This window comes from Serinus canaria, chromosome 1 (genome assembly GCF_022539315.1).
Source record: "Serinus canaria isolate serCan28SL12 chromosome 1, serCan2020, whole genome shotgun sequence".
NCBI lineage: Eukaryota > Metazoa > Chordata > Aves > Passeriformes > Fringillidae > Serinus > Serinus canaria.
In genome coordinates this window covers 43,407,628-43,426,928 of record NC_066313.1, presented here as the reverse complement: position 1 = coordinate 43,426,928, position 19,301 = coordinate 43,407,628, and positions in this window count along the sequence as shown.

Here is a 19,301-nt window from a genome sequence, read left to right as displayed (position 1 = left end):
GGCATGGGAAGAAGTGCACACAGTGCCCAGGGTGCTGGCGGAAGAAATCACTGCTTTTACATTTCTTGCTGTTCCTTTCCTATCAGCTCTCTTGGCAGAGCTGCTCATGAAGAGCTCTCCATAGAGCTGTTGCAATGAAACAGCTTAGCAATGGCTAAGAGATTTTTGTAAAGAGTGTACAAAAATCTTGCTGCTCTTGCCTGGATTGGGTGAGAAAGGGTTCACACAAGCAGCTGTGCTGGCACATCAGTGGGACAGAGGGGATGGTGATAAAAAGCATCCTTCTTGCCATGGTTCAGTTGGAGTCAGAAGATGACATCTGTCCATAACCTGGTGCTTTCAAATGACAGGCTGCACAATGTGACAAGTTATGTGACAGCATGACAGACTGTGACATTTCAGATTGCTGTGAGCAGCACTCTTTGTTTGTGTTCACAAGTTGTGTGAGAAGGCACAGAACTCAAAAGAATAAATAAGTGCCTCACAGACTTGCTAAAGGGAAAATTCTTGCAAATTAAGAAAGGGGGAGGAAATAAACTATTTCAAAAGATGTGGATAGGCAAAAAATCTTGGGTTAACACTTCTTTACAATTAGCTTTATGTTTTGTTATGCCTGTTACAAATCTAAGAATAATTCAGAATAATTTCTATAAAACTTCAAGACATAGAAGGGCAGGAGAAATGGCATTTCTACACCTCTTAGAATAGATTTCTTCAATGTGAAGAAAGATTTTATTTTATTTGGGCTTAAGGAATGTAAAGGCATAATAATTACTAGCTGATACACCAATTTAATACAGGTGTTCAGAGTTCTTAAAGATAAAGAGTGATAATAACTCAGAATTACCTTCAAAAAGAGATCTTGGAATTTTCAAATTCAAAAACCACAAATACTGGAAAAAGAAAGCCCCATTATATGAAAGGAATTGAAACTCTTGAATACGAAAAGTACACTAATTCTGCTCCTAGAGACATGGATAGATTCCCCTGCCTGTTAGAGCTGAGCAATTACTAAGCATTCAGGTTTGAAAATTTCAAAGTGAAATATTAAGAACACAGGGCACAGTTATCGCTAAATTATTGCATACAGATTCTGCTGTATGGGCTAGATCTTAAAATGAAGTTCAGCAGTCTGGCTGCTTCTCTCAAACTTGGGTCTGGCTTCACCAAAAAAATATGGAGCTGCTGCTCAAACATGCTTCAAACAGTCACATGAATGAGATTCAGAAAGGATTTTAGCCATGGCCAAAGATGAAGTAATACATTGTCAAAGTTATTAATTGGTTTCTGATTAGAAACCATGAAAACCAGTCAGAATGAGGGATTCATGAGTCCACCTCAGGCTACAAATGAAGTGAGAAGATTTCTGAATTTGTGCTAACATAGCTGTAGTTGTTCTTTGAGCTCTGGCCAGCTGATGCAAATGATTTGGCCAGTGGAGGCATTACATGTTTTTCTTTTTGTGTTTAGATGGCAGATGACATTTTTGGTCAGTCATGGAGAAGTTCCTACTAAATTTGCATTCAGGGATGCCTTGATTTTGGTGAATGCTTTTATATATTACATTCTTTGAGCCTCTTGTCTTAAGCTGGTAATTTTTGGTGGTGTTAGTGATGGAAGGCAACCAAGAATGGGCTGTGCACCTGCTCCTGGGAGCTCCAAAGTTCATCCTCCTCCTGCTCTCCTGTGGGCTGTGAGCTATACAGCTCCATTAGCTCTGCACACATTCTGACAGCTGAACTGCAAGGGAGTTTACAGTTTCTTCAGGCTGCCTGAATGAGTCTTGGCTTCTTGCTGGGACAGCAATCCCATGATTCCAGCCACCAGGATTGCGAGTTGCTTCATCACTGGCTATCTGGCAGAGATAATAGATGGGGAAAGATAGCTGAAAGCAGCTGGTCCTTGGCAAGATTGAAAAACATCAGGTGCAAGTGTTATTGGCCCTACCTGTGTGTCACTGCTGGAGCAAGGCTGCAGGGGCATGGCTGAAACGTGGGAATTATACTTTGTGCACACCATTTCCTGGCCCAGCCAGGAGCAAAGCCAAAACTGTGACAAATAGCAATGGAGTGTTTTCCTAATGTTATAGCTTTTAAAAGACTTCCAGAAAAGATGAATCCTGCTTTCCTGACTGTACTAATGCGTATATAATCCCAAACCACCTTTTCTTCTGCCAATTGTAAAAAAAGCCTTCTGTCTTCTGGGCTGTGCAGAACATCAGGCTCAATTTTTTATGAACATGAGAAAATCTTCACTCGCTGCAGTGCTGTAGCAGAAGAGGAGTGAGACAGGCATGGCGCAGGCAGGGTGTCCTTGCACAGGAAATGTGGCTATGGCAGGTCCCCGGGGAGTTTGAGCCAAGGTATGCTCCTGTCCAGCCACACCCGCACCACCATTGGGAACAAACTGGGATGTTAAACTCCTCTCACTGCATTGCTGATTTAGCTCCTGCACTGTCCTCATACAAGGAAATAACATATTTCTCCCCTGAAATTATTTTGTATTTCCCTGAAGGGTTCTAAAAATATCCACGACACAAAGCATAAAGGACAAACTGCTGGAATTTGGTCCTGCAGAGGGTAAGATAATAATGTGAAGGATATAAGGCAAGGTACCATTTTGTTGTGCTTTACTAGTGCTTGTAATTTACATCTCATCACTTTCAAGGCCTCTGTTGGCATTATTTCCTTCTAAGAATAGAGCTTAAAGGTATTTTAAGAATTCTAGTTGTTGTGCAATTAATAGGGTAACACTTTGTTCTAAGTAAAAAGATTTGCTGTTTTGAGCAGTAACAGTATTTTGCATGTAAAAAAGGGAGACTGGAGAATGTTTAATTGCCAGCACTTTTCCTTACAGGGGGATGAATCATTTACATTCTTGGCAACCAAGCTTAAATTCACAAGAATGCTCAGTTTGATCAACTTCCTTCAAAACACTAAGCTCAAAGTACAGAGGAAAAAAGAGAGAAAGAAACTTGGATGGGCTTGGATGTGGAAGACATTACAAGATGGACATCCAAGCAGGAAGACAATAAATCTAGTGTACAAATTGTTTTGCCCAAAGCAAGTCGCTAAGTTGCTGTTACAAGAGGGTCCAGTCTAAATTAAGAGAGTACTGGAAGGGAGAAATAAAACGAGGAGGAAAAGAGCCAGAGCAGAGAAAGAAAAGCCCTGCCAATCTGGCAGACATGGGGGATGTGGTGTCAAACATTAGTTTATTTGCTAACAAAACAATGTGAATTTTCATGAAATTTCATTAAAAATCCTTTCAGAATGGAAGATTGTACTGAGAAACAAAATCTGAGAATACAGTAAGTTTGGGTGTGAGGAAAGTGCCTATGTTCAGGTTGTTGTTTCACACAGCAAAGGCTGAGGGTCATTGGGGGACTTCTTAGGCAGGAGCACAGGGTGAACCAAGCCATGCCCTCGTTGCTCCTCTCCACCTGTGCAGTGGACCCCACTGAGGAAGGGGTGGCACTGAAAATGGTCTGTTTTAGTTTTATTCTAATGGATTCTTTTGCAGCTGGATTGGTTGCCATGGCTGGTTCACCAAGCAGCCACGTGCAGCACTGCACAATACACCCAATATCAGTGGAGGAGATGACAAGAGTAAGGGGACATGGCAGAGGGGGAAAGAAGAAGCTGGACAGGCACAGCTACTGTGCCACCTCATTTGTGATCTTCTATACACTGCTGGTCTAAGGGACTTTTGGCCCTGCTGCACTCTTCTGCTCAGAGACAGTCAAGTGGCAGCTTCAATGAGACCAGCACATTTGCTTGTTGGCCGAAGTAAAAACAAGCCAAGCAAAACCCAACACATTATTTAGTGTGGAATTCCCCTTTGCCTAGATCTTCCTGTGGTCATGAAAACAGCTGTGAGTACAAAAGCATGACAGTGAGGAGTGGTGGAAGACAAGAAGGAAGTACTGCCGCCCAGTACCATCTAATTTCCCCTGCTCTTCACCCCAGAGCTCTGCCACCCGTCACCTGCAGTGCACACAGGGCTGCAGCACCTCCAGATGATTGGGGTAAGTGTGACTGTGTCATGTCCTGCAGCCAGCACAGGACTGCTGTGCTTCTGTTCAGGGTGTCCTTCCGATATACATTTGGTACTTACTGAACTTACTTAATATGGATGGAAATAAATAATTGGGCAAGAACAAGAAGGTAGAGGCCTAGGAAAGCTGGGCCAGGCCACAAAGGATAACTGCAACTCAAAGCAGGACCCAAGATACTGCAGAAGTGTTGTCTAATAACTTTAGCATCACACAATTGTTGCTGTGTGTCTTCAGGATCCCAGTTTCAGTGTGTTCCTCAGTATGTTTCTGTCATGCACTGTAGTGCCAAGGCACTGAATCTAGTACTGGTCTCTGATTCTGTAATCAAATATGTTGCTTATATGTAGTAAATCCCATACTTTCAGGGACACTGAATGTACTGTGTATTCACCAAGCAACCACATCCCATTCATAGATTAAGATCAGTGCTTCCTGGTCTGGTTTCCTGTACACAGATTGTACAATAGGTCAGCACAGGTCCTGGGGATATGTTCAGGTTTTCCACATGTGTAGCCTTCCTATCCAAGCTGCAGTACAGACAATCTTCAAACATCTGCACAGGCGAATTTTCTGGGCAGAAAAAGAAAATCTAGCAAATCTGGACAGAGGGTAGCCCCAGGTCAGAGCCTCCGACACATCATGAAACACTGGAACAAGCTTCCAAAAAGAAATGTGACAAATCTTCACACTGGAGTTTTTAAGACTAGACAAGTCATATCTGCTGTAGTGAAGTCAGCCTATACCAGATCCCTCACTGCCTTATTTCCCATAAGAAACTACTAGTTTGACTCTCTGCAGCATGAAGAATGACAAGCACAATCTGTTTTCTGCTCTGCAGCCTGCTCTCTCCTTCTCCGGCCTCTTGCTGGAATCAGTGTGAAACCCAGTGCAGAAGCCTGGGGCTGGACACTGAGAAAAGGGGGATTTGTGTGCAATGAGTCTGTGTATTCATGCATGAGAGAAACTGTGGCAGCGATGGTGTTCCCTCATAGTAATGCAGAGCAAGACGGAAATGCGATGAAGTTTTTTTTCAGGATTAAAATTAGCAGAACAAGAGCCAGTTGTTGTTTTGGGGAAGAGGAAAGCAGTTGATGTCAAAATGTTTCACCGACTTGGCAAAAATGCCAAGCTGGCCCTGCCTGCAGAATACAAGGACTTCAAAGGGCTTATCTTGAATAAGAATTGAGGGAGCCAGATCACTGTTTCCTACATGTATTCAGCTAAGGTTAAATGATATGCAAGGCTATATCCCAAGGGTGTGTTTTCCTGCTGATGCCATCCAAGTTGCTGACTCCTCTACCTGCACATTTGTAGGATCAGTCTTGCTATAGCTGTGTACACCCAGAGGGAGCTCAGTTCTGACCCAGCACCAGGAAGAGTGGGTCACACTCTCACAGCTGATCACTTCAGGAGTGCTGCTCCACAGTGGGAACACCGAAACAGATGGCAAGGCCTGTGCTCCAGCGGTGAGCCAGTACTCAGGAGGGGTGTGTGGTTCTTAAACAGGATGCAGGCTGAATAACCCTCCATTCCTGAAGTGGGTGGTCCCCGAAGGTCAGGGCTGCCTTCAATGGTGTGGCAGCATGAGAGGAAACTGCCTCAGAGGGTGCTTTCATAATGCTCAGACTATGAATAAATTCAGCCTGTTGTCCTCTGGGTGCTCTAGTGTTACTCATAAAATATGTGAATAAAAAGAATAAGGTTAGGAAAAGAACAATTCTCCAGCTAAACTTTCTTTACAGGATGAACATGGGTCCTCCTCCCCCACCCTTTGTATGATTTCAGACAAAGGGCTTTGCATCCTGTGCAGGAGTTCTCTTTGCTGCCTGGAAGGAACATATGGATTGTAGGTGATACAAACCTGGAAGAGCTTGGCTCACTGAGTAACAGAATACCTGGGGTTGGAAGGGACTCCTTGATGAGACCTAGTGCAAACCTCTACTCAAGCAGCATCACCTGGAGCAGGTTTCTCAGGACCATATCCAGTCAGATTTTGCAAATCCTCACTTATGGAGGTTTTGCAGCCTCTCTGGGCAGCTGAACAGACAGGCAATGACCAAAGACCTGATGTCAACACAGATCATTTTTACACTTTTCAGCTTTATGGTAAATAATTAAAGTACAACCTAAATAAATGTACTTGATATTCACTCATTCACTCTGGCTCTGCTGAGACTGGGTATAAAATTATGTGGACCAAGGCTGATCCATACTTAACTGAGTTGCATATTTCTGGGAAAAAGACAAAGAGACAGTTGGGTGCTACATGGGGTTAACACACTGTGGTCCCATGGGAGCTCTCCCAATTCAAGATGGGAGAAGCCATTCCTCCAGTCAGTGCTGTGCTAATATAGCGGAAGGAGGACCAAGGGTCTCTGAACCTGTTACAACAATAAATCCAGAAAAATGAGGAAGTTTTTTCATCCTTTAAAAGACGAAGAGTTTTCTAAGAATATTAGTCCCTTAAATTCCAGAAGATGAGGGAACAGATAGGGTCATGCTTTCTGTTCCCATGCTTCGGAGCCAACACTTTACCCTGGCCATCACTGTTACCAAGGCAGCATCACAGATCTGGCAGGAGATCTTATCTGAAATTTTAACAGAGGCACATTTAGGCTATTCAAGACAGTTTTATATTGCTCAAACTGAAGTCAGTGAAATGTTTCATTCAATTAGCGAGCAAACACAGTCTGTCAATTTCATCTGTGCAATGCACAGAATTCTCTCTGCTTCCTCCCCAAGTACAGTACAGCATGTCTGAGCCACTGGCTACTATAATTAGGATGGGAAAACATTTATGTGGCACTATAAAGGTGAACTGCTTTGCAAGTGCAAAAACATTTTGAACTTGCTTTGCAAGTGCAAAAAACATTAAAATCGTTCCCAAAGAATTCAGAGTCAAGCTCTGAATGTGATCAAGAAAAAACACAAGGCTATTGTCTCCAGGGAAAAATGGATCCTGCAGAGATGAAGAATCACCAGGGCAGCAGGTCTAAATGGAGAAGGGAACTCCTGAGCTGAATGACTGGATGTCACTCAAAAAGACTGAGTGGTTTCTTTCCTAATCTGCCATGGACCTCCCAGGTGACCTTCAGGAGTCAAGGAATCTGTGCATGAGTTCTCCCTGTAAAACTGGCATTACTTCAGCTCACTCAATTTCCAAAATAAAGGCAGGCTATGAAACAGAGGCTGGGAGAAGACAAGAGGTACTGAGGGAGGATAAGATCAGAAGGCACTCAGGAAGCAAGAGAGGGAACAGGGGCAAAGAAAAACCTTTGGAGAGTGAGGAGGCAGGGAGGCAATGACAAAAGTAAGAAATGAGATGGGATCCTTCAAGTGTAGTGGAGGAGAAGGTAGATTAACAAATTTTTGGTTAGGCTTAAGGGAGTACAAAAGCCTGAAAGAGAAACTGTCAGTGAATTTCAGTAGCTAAAGCAGGTAATGACCAGAGCATAAAGAACTGTAGTCATGGTGATAGAAAAGCAAGGACCACTTCAAGAAGAAGTACTGAGACAGAAACGAAATGCTTCAGATTAGGCCTTTCATGAGAGACCAGTAATGTGAAAAAGAAAGAAGATTAAAAAAACCCTCCCTGAACCCAGAAAAAATAGAGGAATTACAGAAATCAGATTTGAGAGAACTGATACTTTTATATCAAACAAAACCAAAACAAGAATTAATATGTAATAGTAGCAAGAGCTTCAGGAGAAGAAATTTTAAAAGCCACAGGGGTCTACAATGTCAGAACAGAATAGAAGATCACTTACCCTTTAAAAAGGTGCAGGTAGAAGGGGTCAGGCGCAATCAGAGGGGGACACGGAACAATCAGCAGTGCCATGTTTCTGGGGCCACCAGACAAAAATCTCCCCCTACACATTCTGTGTCACCCACTCTGGGCACACACCTCCCTTCATTTGTTGAGATGAGGATCCAGCCTGATGTTTCAAATGGTCATGAGGAGCAGTAACTGAAATTCCAAGTGGCCAAGAACGCACTTGTTGCATACAAACACAGTCTTTGCTTGCGTTTCACAACATTGCACAAGGCTTAAAAAGTAATCTCCAAATTTGCACACCCATATCACTGTGTACACAGAGAATGGCTAAACAGACCTGGTGTGAATTGAAATTCATGTCGTACCCAGAGCCTGCCCTCTTGCTCCATATGCTCCAAGGGCTTGGCATTGCAGGGAGCATTTGAGTCTCTGGATTTATATCTGAATCTTTGAGAAGTGGAAAATAGACAGAAGAGCAATTAGACTGCTCTTGTTAGGCTAAAGGGAGCACAGTGAATAACTGTGCATTAATTGCAGTATTTGAAGCTAAAAATGGCCAGAGCACAGAGAAGACTTTTTTTAAAAGGGAAAAAAGGAAGATCCAGGAAACTACAGGCATGGCAGTCTTATCTCTGTGCCCAGCAAGATCACAGAGCAGATCCTCCTGGGAACTATGCTAAGGCTCATGAAAAATGAGGTGACTAGTGGCAGCTAACATGGCTTCACTAAGGGCAAATCCTACCTGACAAATCTGATGGCCTTCTACAACAGGGTTACAATAGTAGTGGATAAAGGAAGAGCAACAGACATAATCCACCTGGACTTGTGCGAGACATTTGACATTGTTCCATACAACATCCTCATTTCTAAAATGGAGAGACATGGATTTGTTGGGTAGACCACTTAATAGATTGGGAATTGGCTGGATGGTCACACTCAAAGAGTTGTGGTCAACAGCTTAATGTCCTAGGGGAGACAAATGAGAAGCGGCATTCCTCAGGGATTGGTGACTGGTGCTGTTTAAAAGCTTTGTCAGTGATGTGGCATAGAGTGCACCCTCAGCAAGTTTGCCAGTGACATCAAGTTGTGTACAACGATGCTGGAGGGAAGGGATGTTATCCAGAGGAACCTTGACAGGCTTGAGAGGTGGGCCCATGTGAACCGCATGGAGTTCAAAAAGGCCAAGTGTACCTGCACTTGCCCTGCACCTGCAGGGGCAATCCCAAGCACAAATACAGGCTGGATGGAGGATGGGTCAAGAGCAGCACTGAGCAGAAGGATTTAAGGGTGCTGGTTGACAAGCAGCACTCCTGGGTGTGTTTTGGCAGTGTGCTCTCATATCCCAGTAAGCCAACTGCATCCTGGGCTGCATCCAAAGCAATGTGGGCAGCAGAGGGAGAGACAGGATTCTACCCCTCTGTTTTGTTGTTGTGAGACCCCACCTGCCGTACTGCATCCAGCTCTGGGGTCCCCAGTGTAACAATGGAGTGGGTCCATTGGAGGATCATGAAGATGATCAGAGTGCTATAGCATCTCTTCTATGAAGACAGCTTGTGAAAGTTGGGATTGTTCAGCTGGAGAGGACTCTGGAGAGACCTTGGAGCAGGCTTCCAGTACCTGAAGGTGGCTACATGAATGCTGGAGAGACTTTTTATGAAGGCATGTAGTGACAGGACAATGCAGAGTAGTTTTAAATGGACAGAGGGCAAGTTTAGATTAGATATAAGGAAGAAATTCTTCACGGTGAGAGTGGTGAGGCACTGCCACATGTCGCTCAGAGAAGCTGTGGATGCTCCATCCCTGGAAATGTTAAAGGCCAGGTTGGATGATGCTTGGACCAATGTGGTCTAGTGGAAGGTGTCCTGTCTCAGTAGCAGGGGGTTGGAATTAGATGATCTTTAAGGTCCCTTGCAACCCAAACCTTTGGGTTCTATGATTTGTAATCACGGGGATAGAAAAGCAAGGACCACTTGAGTTGTTTTGCATGCTGTCATAAGATGCTGCTTTAAAACAATTGGTTGTGACTTCTGTGTTTCTATTAACTTTGATTTACAGTACAGTAATATTCCTATTCATGTGTTTATCACATTCCAAAACTTAAAGAAATCTTTACTCATTTAAGTTACAGATTCATTATAACCAAAATCTGTATTTTAATTATTTGCAAATCACATATTATCTATTTGCAAATCACATATTATCCATCCTACAGTTTACTACCCCCTAACATTCAGAGCCTTTCTTCTTTAATCCTGGAGTTTTTATGAGCTCTAGCAGAGTATGTAAATGTAAGGTAGAGCAGAGACTGAAAGAAAGTAGCTAGAAAGTTGAAAGCATGTTCAGGACTGCTGTGATTCTTTTTAGACATGGAACTTTGCATTCCTGAAGTGAGCTAAAAGCAGTGGCTGGTGTGGGAAGTTAATTCAGAATAGATGTGGGCTGAAAGACTGTGTGGAAGACTAGGAGACACGCGGTGATAATGATAGTCATCAAACAGGAACACGTGGTGAAGCATTTTTGGAGGGGAAACTCTTTCAGTTTTTATGCTGTTTTCATGTATATTATTCTGTGATGATACTCTAGTAAAGCATGATGGAGAGCCAAGGATTTTTCAGTCTCCTACTGTGGTGGATTGACCCTGACTGGATGCCTAGTGCCCACCAAAGCTGCTTTTATTGCTGCCATTCTCAGCTGGACAGGGAAAAGAAAATAAAACAAAAAGCTCACGGGTTGAGTTAATGACAGGGAGACAAAGAACTCACCAATTACAGTCTTGAGCAAAACAGACTCAACTTGGGGAAAATTAATTTATTATCAATCAAATCAGAGTAGTATAATAAGAAATAAAAAATAATTATTAAAATACCTTTCTCCCACCCCTCCTTTCCTGAACTCACTCCTGAATTCTCTACCTCCTCCCCCACAGTGGTGCAGGGGGGCAGGGAATGGGGGCTGCAGTCAGTTCATCACATGTGTCTCTGCTGCTTCTTCCTCCTCAGGAGGAGGCTTGTCACACTGCTCCCCTGCTCCAATGTGGGGTCCCTCCCACAGGAGACAATTCCCCATGAACTTCTTCAACGTCAGTCCTTCCCACAGGCTGCAGTTCTTAGCACTGAGTTCTCCAACTTTGGTCCCCCACCTTGTCACAAGTCCTGTCAGCAAACCTACTCCAGCATGGGCTCCTCTCTCCACAGATTCACCAGTCCTGCCAGGAGCCAGCTCCATCATGGGCTTCCCATGGGGTCACATGGGACCTCCTTCATGTATTTCCCCTGTTCTTGTCTGGGCTCTTCCATGGCTGCAGGTGGATCTCTGCTCCTCTCTAAATCTCCAGGGGCACAGCTGGCTCCCCAAGGTCTGCACCAAAGGCTGCAGGGGAATGTCAGCTCCAGTGCCTGGAGCACCTCCTGCCCCTCCGCCACTGAACTGCGTGCCTGCAGTGTTGTTGCTCTCATGTTTTCTCACTCTTTCTGGCTGCTGCTGTGCAGGTTTTTTCCACCCTGTTTTAAGTCTCTACCTCAGAGGCATTACCCATAGCCCTGATGGGCTCAGCCTTAGCCAGCAGTGGGCGGGTCCGTTCTTGGAGTTGGCTGGCATCGGCTGTGTCGGACACTGGGGCAGCTTCTGGAAGCTTCTCAGAGATGCCACCCCTGTAGTCCCCCCACAAAGCCTTGCCAAGCAAACCCAATAGACCTACACAGGGGTCTGCTCAGAATTTTCCCCAACAATTTTTTAGGGACTGGAATCCTGAACCCAATTTCAATAAAACTTTCTCTTTTATATGGATGTATGGCACATATGGATGACAAGTCCCAACACGCAATTTCATGTTTCTATTGCCAAGGCCATGTGATACTTAATCCCCATCTTTCCATCCTGCTTGTGATTATACCAATGGGTCAGGCCAAGTTATTTTATTTGTGCAAGTCACTCACCTCACAGACAATAGCAAATACTCCTCTTGGTTTTCTGGTATCCTTTTTTGCTGATAAAGCTGTGTAAACAAGTGCAAAGCACACAGGATTTTGACTCCCAGAGTGCACAGAAGTGTGACTGTAGTTTTCCCTCTACTCAGTACCATTATTTCTCCCCCAAGAAAATATGCAAGGTTTGTTGACTGGAACTTCTTATGCTGCTTTGAGCTGCCTTGCCAAGTTGTATGTTATCCCACTTCCTTCCTGCAGGCAATCCAAACAGTGGAGGCTTCCACAGGAGCCCTGCCCCTCACAACTCCACCACACAACTGCTCAGCTCTCAAGCCCTCTCTCACAGCACAAGGAATGTGGTGGCTCAGTGCTGGGCTCAGCAGGAGCTCTGAGAGCCTGCCCTGCTGAGGGCAGACCTTGAACAGGAGAGCTCTGCAAGCCCAGAAGATGCTGTGAGCCAGCAGCAACTCCTGGGCAGCTGCATGCTGTCATGCAGATGTGGCAGGTATGCCGAGGGAAGGCCAGCTCCATTGGCAGGGTCACTGTGAAAAGCCAGTTTGCTTAGGAAAATGAGACGAAGCAACAGGCTTACAGCACCACTGGAAAATTACTGTGTCAAAGAGAGGCTAAGCAGAGAGGATCTGAATTTCTGCAGAGTAACTAGGGCAAGACCTAAGCCTTACAGGTTTGCCTTAGAGCTTTGTATCTGGGCAATAGCCTAGAACTGGGAAACTGGACATCCCCTCTGACTTTTTGTATTTTGCATCCTTTTGTAATTTTGTTTCTTTTTTAGTAACAGTATGATCATAGTTGTTTGGTAGATGAGGATTCTGGTCCTGGCTTTTCCACTGAATTGTTGTGTTCCTTGTGAATGTTCATGCAGCCTAGCCTTGCTTCTCTCTTCAACTCCTCTGTCCATCTTATCTGCAAAGATGTAATCTCTGCTCTGAAGATGTGGTCACTTATTACAGGTTTGGGGTTTTTTGTAGCAATTGCAGCCTTCTGGTGCACCATCCCATATAGCAAGATTAACTGATATTTTCCCTATGCCTCTCTGAAATGTTCTCATTAAGTAGCTGCTCCACACATGTGATTGCCTTGCATCAGCATGGTCTTATTTCTGGGTTTTTTTTTAATTGATGGTAACTTCTATCACCTACTTCTCTCACTCTTTGATGCAAAAGCAGACTTTTTAAAAATAGAGGTAGAAATAAGTTTTTTTCTACTTCTATAGCTGACATCTACCTCTACCTCTGTTTCCACAGAATTCTTATTCAGTGTTTCTGGAGTATTTGAGTGCACATAGTTCAATCTCTTACAGTTCGACTTCCACGTTTTATATCGACTCACTCCTTTTTCCTTGTGCATTACTGATATCAGTCTGCAATCTGTCTAATTCTCTTCTTCTGCAGTGTGTCTTTCTTATCCATGTACTTCCTTACCCATCTGTACTAATATTTTAATTGTCTTTGAATGCACATTAATAGTGCTTCTTAACATATGCCGCTGCTGCTTTTTCTATTCCATTCCTTCCTTTACCCTGATCCATGTCCAGTTTCTCCCAGCATTTAATCAGTTGAAATTCACTGCTGTTATTTTTTTTCCCTTTAGAGCTGACTTAGTCATAATAATGAGGCTTACAGGGAAAGATCCAAGTCTTGTTCAAAGATCTGATCCAAGGCTCATTACCATGGTCACTATTTTTTTTTTTATTAATCTTCCAGTTATATTTTCCTCCTTTTCCTCTGACTCTGTCAGATCCAGCAACATCTCAGAAGAGGAATGGTTTCCTCTGAGACCCACGTGTAGTCCAAACCACACATTATGCTGGGAACCCAAAGTATGTTCAATTGATATCTAATCTGGCACTCCCTTGTCCTTTTCTGAAGTACCACTTTTCCTTGTAAGGCTTTTGATAAGGCAGCCTATTAAATGTGCTAACTTGTGACTCCATTCAAGCCTTTAGCTGGGAGAACCATTTCTATGTTTGCAAGGTGAGATGGTTATAACCTATCTAGTGTTATCTTCTAAGGGCACTGGACTGCCAGCCCTCACTGCTGAACTCCCTTGTTAACATATTTATTCTCTCTAGCCATGCCTATTTGTCCTTCCTTAGGATGAGAAGGATCTTGATAAGTTTCTAAGAATTGTAGACCTTAAGGCTTGCTGAGATGGTTTTGGTTTTTTCTCTGGGAAGGGTTAGAAGAAATTGTGATAAAATGCTGTGTCTCAGTCTGGTTTGTAAGCAAATGGACACAGGGTTCCTAACTAACCCTGAGAATGTGAGCCGTGTGCACTCCCTGCTGTGACTACTACATTTTGTCTCCTTCTTGACAATTATCCATCAGATATCTCTGGTGAAGTGTCGAGAAGGTGTCTTCCTAGAAGGTGCTTTTGGGGAATGTGACATTTAGCTTTAGTGATCAGGCATTAATTGCAAGCAACTAACTGAAAATACCCATTTTCAGTAAAGTTTTGTTAAATGCTATTTTTGGCTTCATATGAGTAAATTGCAGTCTGTCACATGAGTAATTTCTATCTAATTCCAGGGTCTTATCTAATGGGATCAGATCTTTAAACAAGACTTGACCTTTCCCTGTGTATGAGTTACTCATGGATAGAGCTGCACAGGACTTTAATATCAGGCCTTCTAAACAGATACAGTAAATGATCAGAGAAATGAACACAGCTTTCCTTTACATTAATGCTGAATTCTGATGCTGGGCTTTGAGTCATCAATTTAACATAATGATTGGTCACAGAAAGAGCTATTTATCCAGAGATTTCTTAGCCTTTCCAAAACATGGGAATTACCATCTCTCCTAACAGGCAGGGAAGTTCAGGTGGAGAAGTGAAACAGCTTGCTGTCAGTCCCAAAAGGGACAAGGAGTGGAAAAAAGCTGATCTATTGGCTGCTTTTTAGCTCTATAGACCTGGCTACCACCCCCTCACCCAGATCAACATGAAACATTTCAGTGGTGTCTGAACCTTCTGAAGCTTTGGATAGTCCCTTACGGTTACAAAATGCCCTTTCATTGGTGGGTGTGTGTCTGTGTGTGTGCACGGGGCATGGGGCACTCCACAGGCTCATTCCTCCCCCGTGCTCTGGTGCTGCTTTCGCATGCTGTGCTCTCTTAGGAGTATCCTCGTCCCAAATCCTTACATCCATACCAGTTGCTCTGGGAATTCAAAAGTGCCTCATTCTTTCCCTCAGGATAGGGGTTCCTCACAACTCCTTCATTTTCCAACCCCCCCCCCCCCCCCCCGAGACATTTTGGGAAACCACCCTTCTCCTCATAAGTCCCTCATTTTCTGCAGCAAGCCAAGGGCTTTGAATACGCATGTGTTCCTCCCACACCTCTTCCTTCTGTCCGGAGTGTGAATCATTCAGAGCATGTGGCAGGAAGGACAAAGCTGTGGTGGGGGTATTGTTATGCTGGGAGATGCTGCTGTACCAGGCCCTCGATGAAAAGATAATTGCAGGCTAGACTGCTGGTTGCCCAGACCTGTTACCAGGGCTTAACATGTCCTGCATGACCCTTCTCTTTTTCTCCAGGATCAGAAGGGCACAGCCTAAAAACTTCTAAAATTTCCCGATTGGGTGGCAGTGTTGTTCAAAAGCCATCTGCACTGCATCTGAACAAAGTGATGCCATCAAGTTGATTGCAGGGACTTGAACACTTCAGCAATTCACTTCCAAATGCAGGGTGCAACTGGCTCGGCAATTCAGTTCCAAATGGAGAGCACAACTGGCTCACAGGGGTGAAATTCCACACGAAGTCCCGACATTCCTACAGTCCTCTTGGGCTCTGCTGGGCTCCAGCTGCAGTCAATAATTGATACAAAGTCTGGGGCTGGGAGCAGAGTACATAGGAACCTGGGTCCTTGTGAAATTCAGTTTTGAACCTTTTGAACCTGTGAGTGCTGTAAAGGCAGTCTGAGCATCCAGAATGCCTTACCCAGTAAACCAGTCTGTGTGCAAGCTGAGACAGTTTCCCGGTTAGATTTGTCCTATTTCACTACTTTGTGCTGACATAAAATTAATTTCTGAAGGATCAAGTCTCATGTTCACAGCATCTTTGCCACTCCAAAAGAGTGCTGTGATACATCCTGTAGGCATACTCTTAAGGGAAAAAAAAAAGCATACCTAAACCGTACCTAGAATTTGGTTATAGTCTATTTTTTTCACCTACTCAATTATTGAAGCACTGAGCCTAACTTTGACCACCAGAAATGCAATTTTGCATCAGGGTTAAACATGTATATTATATTCACATATAGGTTGTATTGTCTATACTGTGCTGAAGAACCCAGAGCTGCTGTTTCAAACTGGTTTTGTATTGGTGATTTGAGAATAATGATTCCCCAGTATCACTCTGCAAAGAAAATCATCAATGTGTTGAAACATGAAAATTTCAGTGACATTGTAAAGTCTTTTTTCCTTGCACATGATTCATCTTACGTCACACTGGTTTGTTGTAAACATGTCACTGTTATTCTAAACAGGATGCCATTGTCAGCAAATTCCTTGTGCATATATGCTCATACACACATGTGTTCACATGTTCACTATTATTTCACATGTGTGTGTCCCTCTTTTTGAAAAAAAAACTAGCAGAGAACTAGGCACTGTTGATAATATTCCTGCTTTAGGAATATTATCAAGTTTTCTGAACAGTTTCAAGCTTTTTTTGGCGATTCAGGCTGTGTAAAGAAAAAGTTCGTCCACCCACATCCTAATTACTTGGTTGTTAGGAGTATTTTTAGCACCATGATTTGGTAATTGGTTCCAAATACAATAGTTTAGAAAGAGACACTGTGGCCCAGCAAACAGTGAAACGAGTACAAGGAGGGGATGAGGCAACACACAGCATCAATGTCAGGATGGAGCTGCATAGAGCTCCCACCTCCCTCGTTGTTGCAGGTGGGTGGAAGGAGAAAGAATGTGAAATAGTGGATCTCTGTCTTTCCCACTTGCCCACATGGCAAGACAGCTGCTCAGGCAAGTCAGCAGGTGAGTGCTGTAATCACCACAGACCCAACAGCATCATTCACTGAAGCAGAGCCATGAATAAACACAATGACCCTTACTCATGGTCGATTATTATCTCATAGCCTAGGCTGGCAACAGACTTGCTGCTCAGCACAGCCCAGATTGTATTGTTCTTTTTACTGAGCATCTTTCCTTCTGGAGGTGCCTTACTGGGGAGAAGATAGCTGGGAAGAAAGACTTGGCAGTAATTTCCATAGAGATTACTTTCACGGTGATCTCCAAAAACCTTACAAAGATCAAATCATAGTTTTAACCAAGTTGTATCAACCTAGCTGACTTCAATTTCCCTCTTATTTCTGAGGAACGTGATTTCCATTAGTTTGGGTTTCTAAAAGGGTAAAAGCAGAAACAGTCTACAGAGTATCTACATCTGTGGTGCACCAGCTGAATATGGACACCTTCTAGAGGATGAATGCAACCCATCTCACCCGTACTTGCTGCTCTCAGGTGGGAATTCTCTCCCAGGAACTCTGTGCAAATGCATGAAATTCAGAAAGCACTGCTGGCTGGAACCAGGAAGCAAAGTAGTGCAGCTAAGTCTCATTCCCAGATGGATCAGAATGCAATAGGAAAACAAACAATTCCAAAAGAGAAAAGTAAATTAAAAGATCTGTTTTACTTAGATTTAAGAAAGCGGTTAACAAGCAAATCTTACAAAAGAGTATTATAGCACAGACTAAGCAATTTTTATCTTGATGCTGCTCCTTTAAACCAGCCTGAACTTTGTTGGGAAAGGTCTTAAGCCATTGAGCAATGTCTGGTTTGGGCAATCGTGTTGCTATGCTTCATCGGATAAGCACAGCAGTAATTCAGAAAATGAAGCCATGCTGCATCTGTCATATAATTTAAAATTTACTTCAGTTTTGCAGGTATTTGAAGATTGCAAAATGACCCACATTTTCCTGCAATATTCTGCCAACACTGGAATCTGGTCTGAACCTAATGGATTTCCTTATCTTTAGCTTTCCAGAGTGAGAGGCTTCCTCCTTCTCCCCTGCCCCTGCCCTACAATATATTCCAGTCAATGACACTATTGAAATTCTGACAGCAATTTATATACAGTAGCTGACTGCCTTCAGATGACATGCTAAACAATTTCTGTGCACCAGGCTGCTTTTTTCTTATGAAATGCAGCACTCTAGTCTCCTCCCAAACCAGCACTTTTATAAGCACTATTTTTTTTAAAGCATTATTCATGTATAGGTCCTGTTGACAGTTTTGCATGGAAGACATTGAAAAAAAAATTACAATAAACAAGCTCAGAGAAATACCCTGAGATAGGACTGCCCATGAGTATACTACTTATAGAAATAGTCTTCCTGGCTTGGAAAAGGCTGTAAATAAAGCTCCCATCTTGGAAAGACAGTTATGCACAGACTTCTCTTAATATGTGCTTGCAGACCAGTGGAAGACACTGGAGCTCGTCGCATGATTAAACATGTCTTAACAGTTTGGAAGGCTGACATTTTCTCTGCCAAACAGAGCAACCCTACAATGAACACTTCTCAGCTGTGCAACAGGATTTTAAGAATTTTGAAGAATTTCAGGACTGTAGGCTTCTTCCATGTTAATGATCTAAAGATATATGTCTATATATAAAAAAGTTTACATTTTTGTGGTTTTTACTCTGTATGAATACCCCCTGGTTATGACAAGCATGCATAACTGTCATGCTGAGGGGTCAGAGCCAGCCTCCCAGATCAGAACATGACTGTTTTTGGGAGTGTGGGGATTATTTCTCATTGTCAATTGTCTTTATTAAAAACCAGAGAGATATCTAAAATGGTATTATTTCTGCCATCATGAAAAACAGGTTCATAGATGGACATTTTCACTCTCTAAAACTACATGAAAGGAGGTTCAATAATGGTGAGGAGATGAGGGAGCTATGAGGTATCAGAGGGCAGACAGGGGAATTCACATCTGGAACAAAAATGCAGAACCAAGCTGCAAAGAATATTTGGATGCAAAGTTCATATGGTCTGTCTCTTCTCCCAGGTAACAAGGAGCAGGACAAGAGGAAATGCCCTCAAGTAGTGCCAGAGGAGGTTTAGATTGCATCTTAGGGAAAAGATCTTCTCTGGAAGGGTGGTTGGGCATTGGAACAGGCTGTCTGGAGAAGTGGTGAGGTCACTACTCCTGGAAGTGTTCAAAAGGTACATGGAAGTGGCATTTGGGAATGTGATTTAGTGGTGAACATGTCGGTGCTGGGTTAATGGTTGGACTCAATGATCTCAGAGATCTTTTCCAGTCTTAGTGAATCTGGTTCCAGGTACCACCATCTATAATAAGGTCAAATATGAACTTTGCATCCAAATATTCTTTGCAGCTTGGTTCTGCATTTTTGTTCCAGATGTGAATTCCCCTGTCTGCCCTCTGATACCTCATAGCTCCCTCATCTCCTCACCATTATGAAACAACATAAAAAACAAGTAACTCCCCCTCAAAAAAAAAAACAAAAAACCCAAAACAAACAAACAAACCAACAAA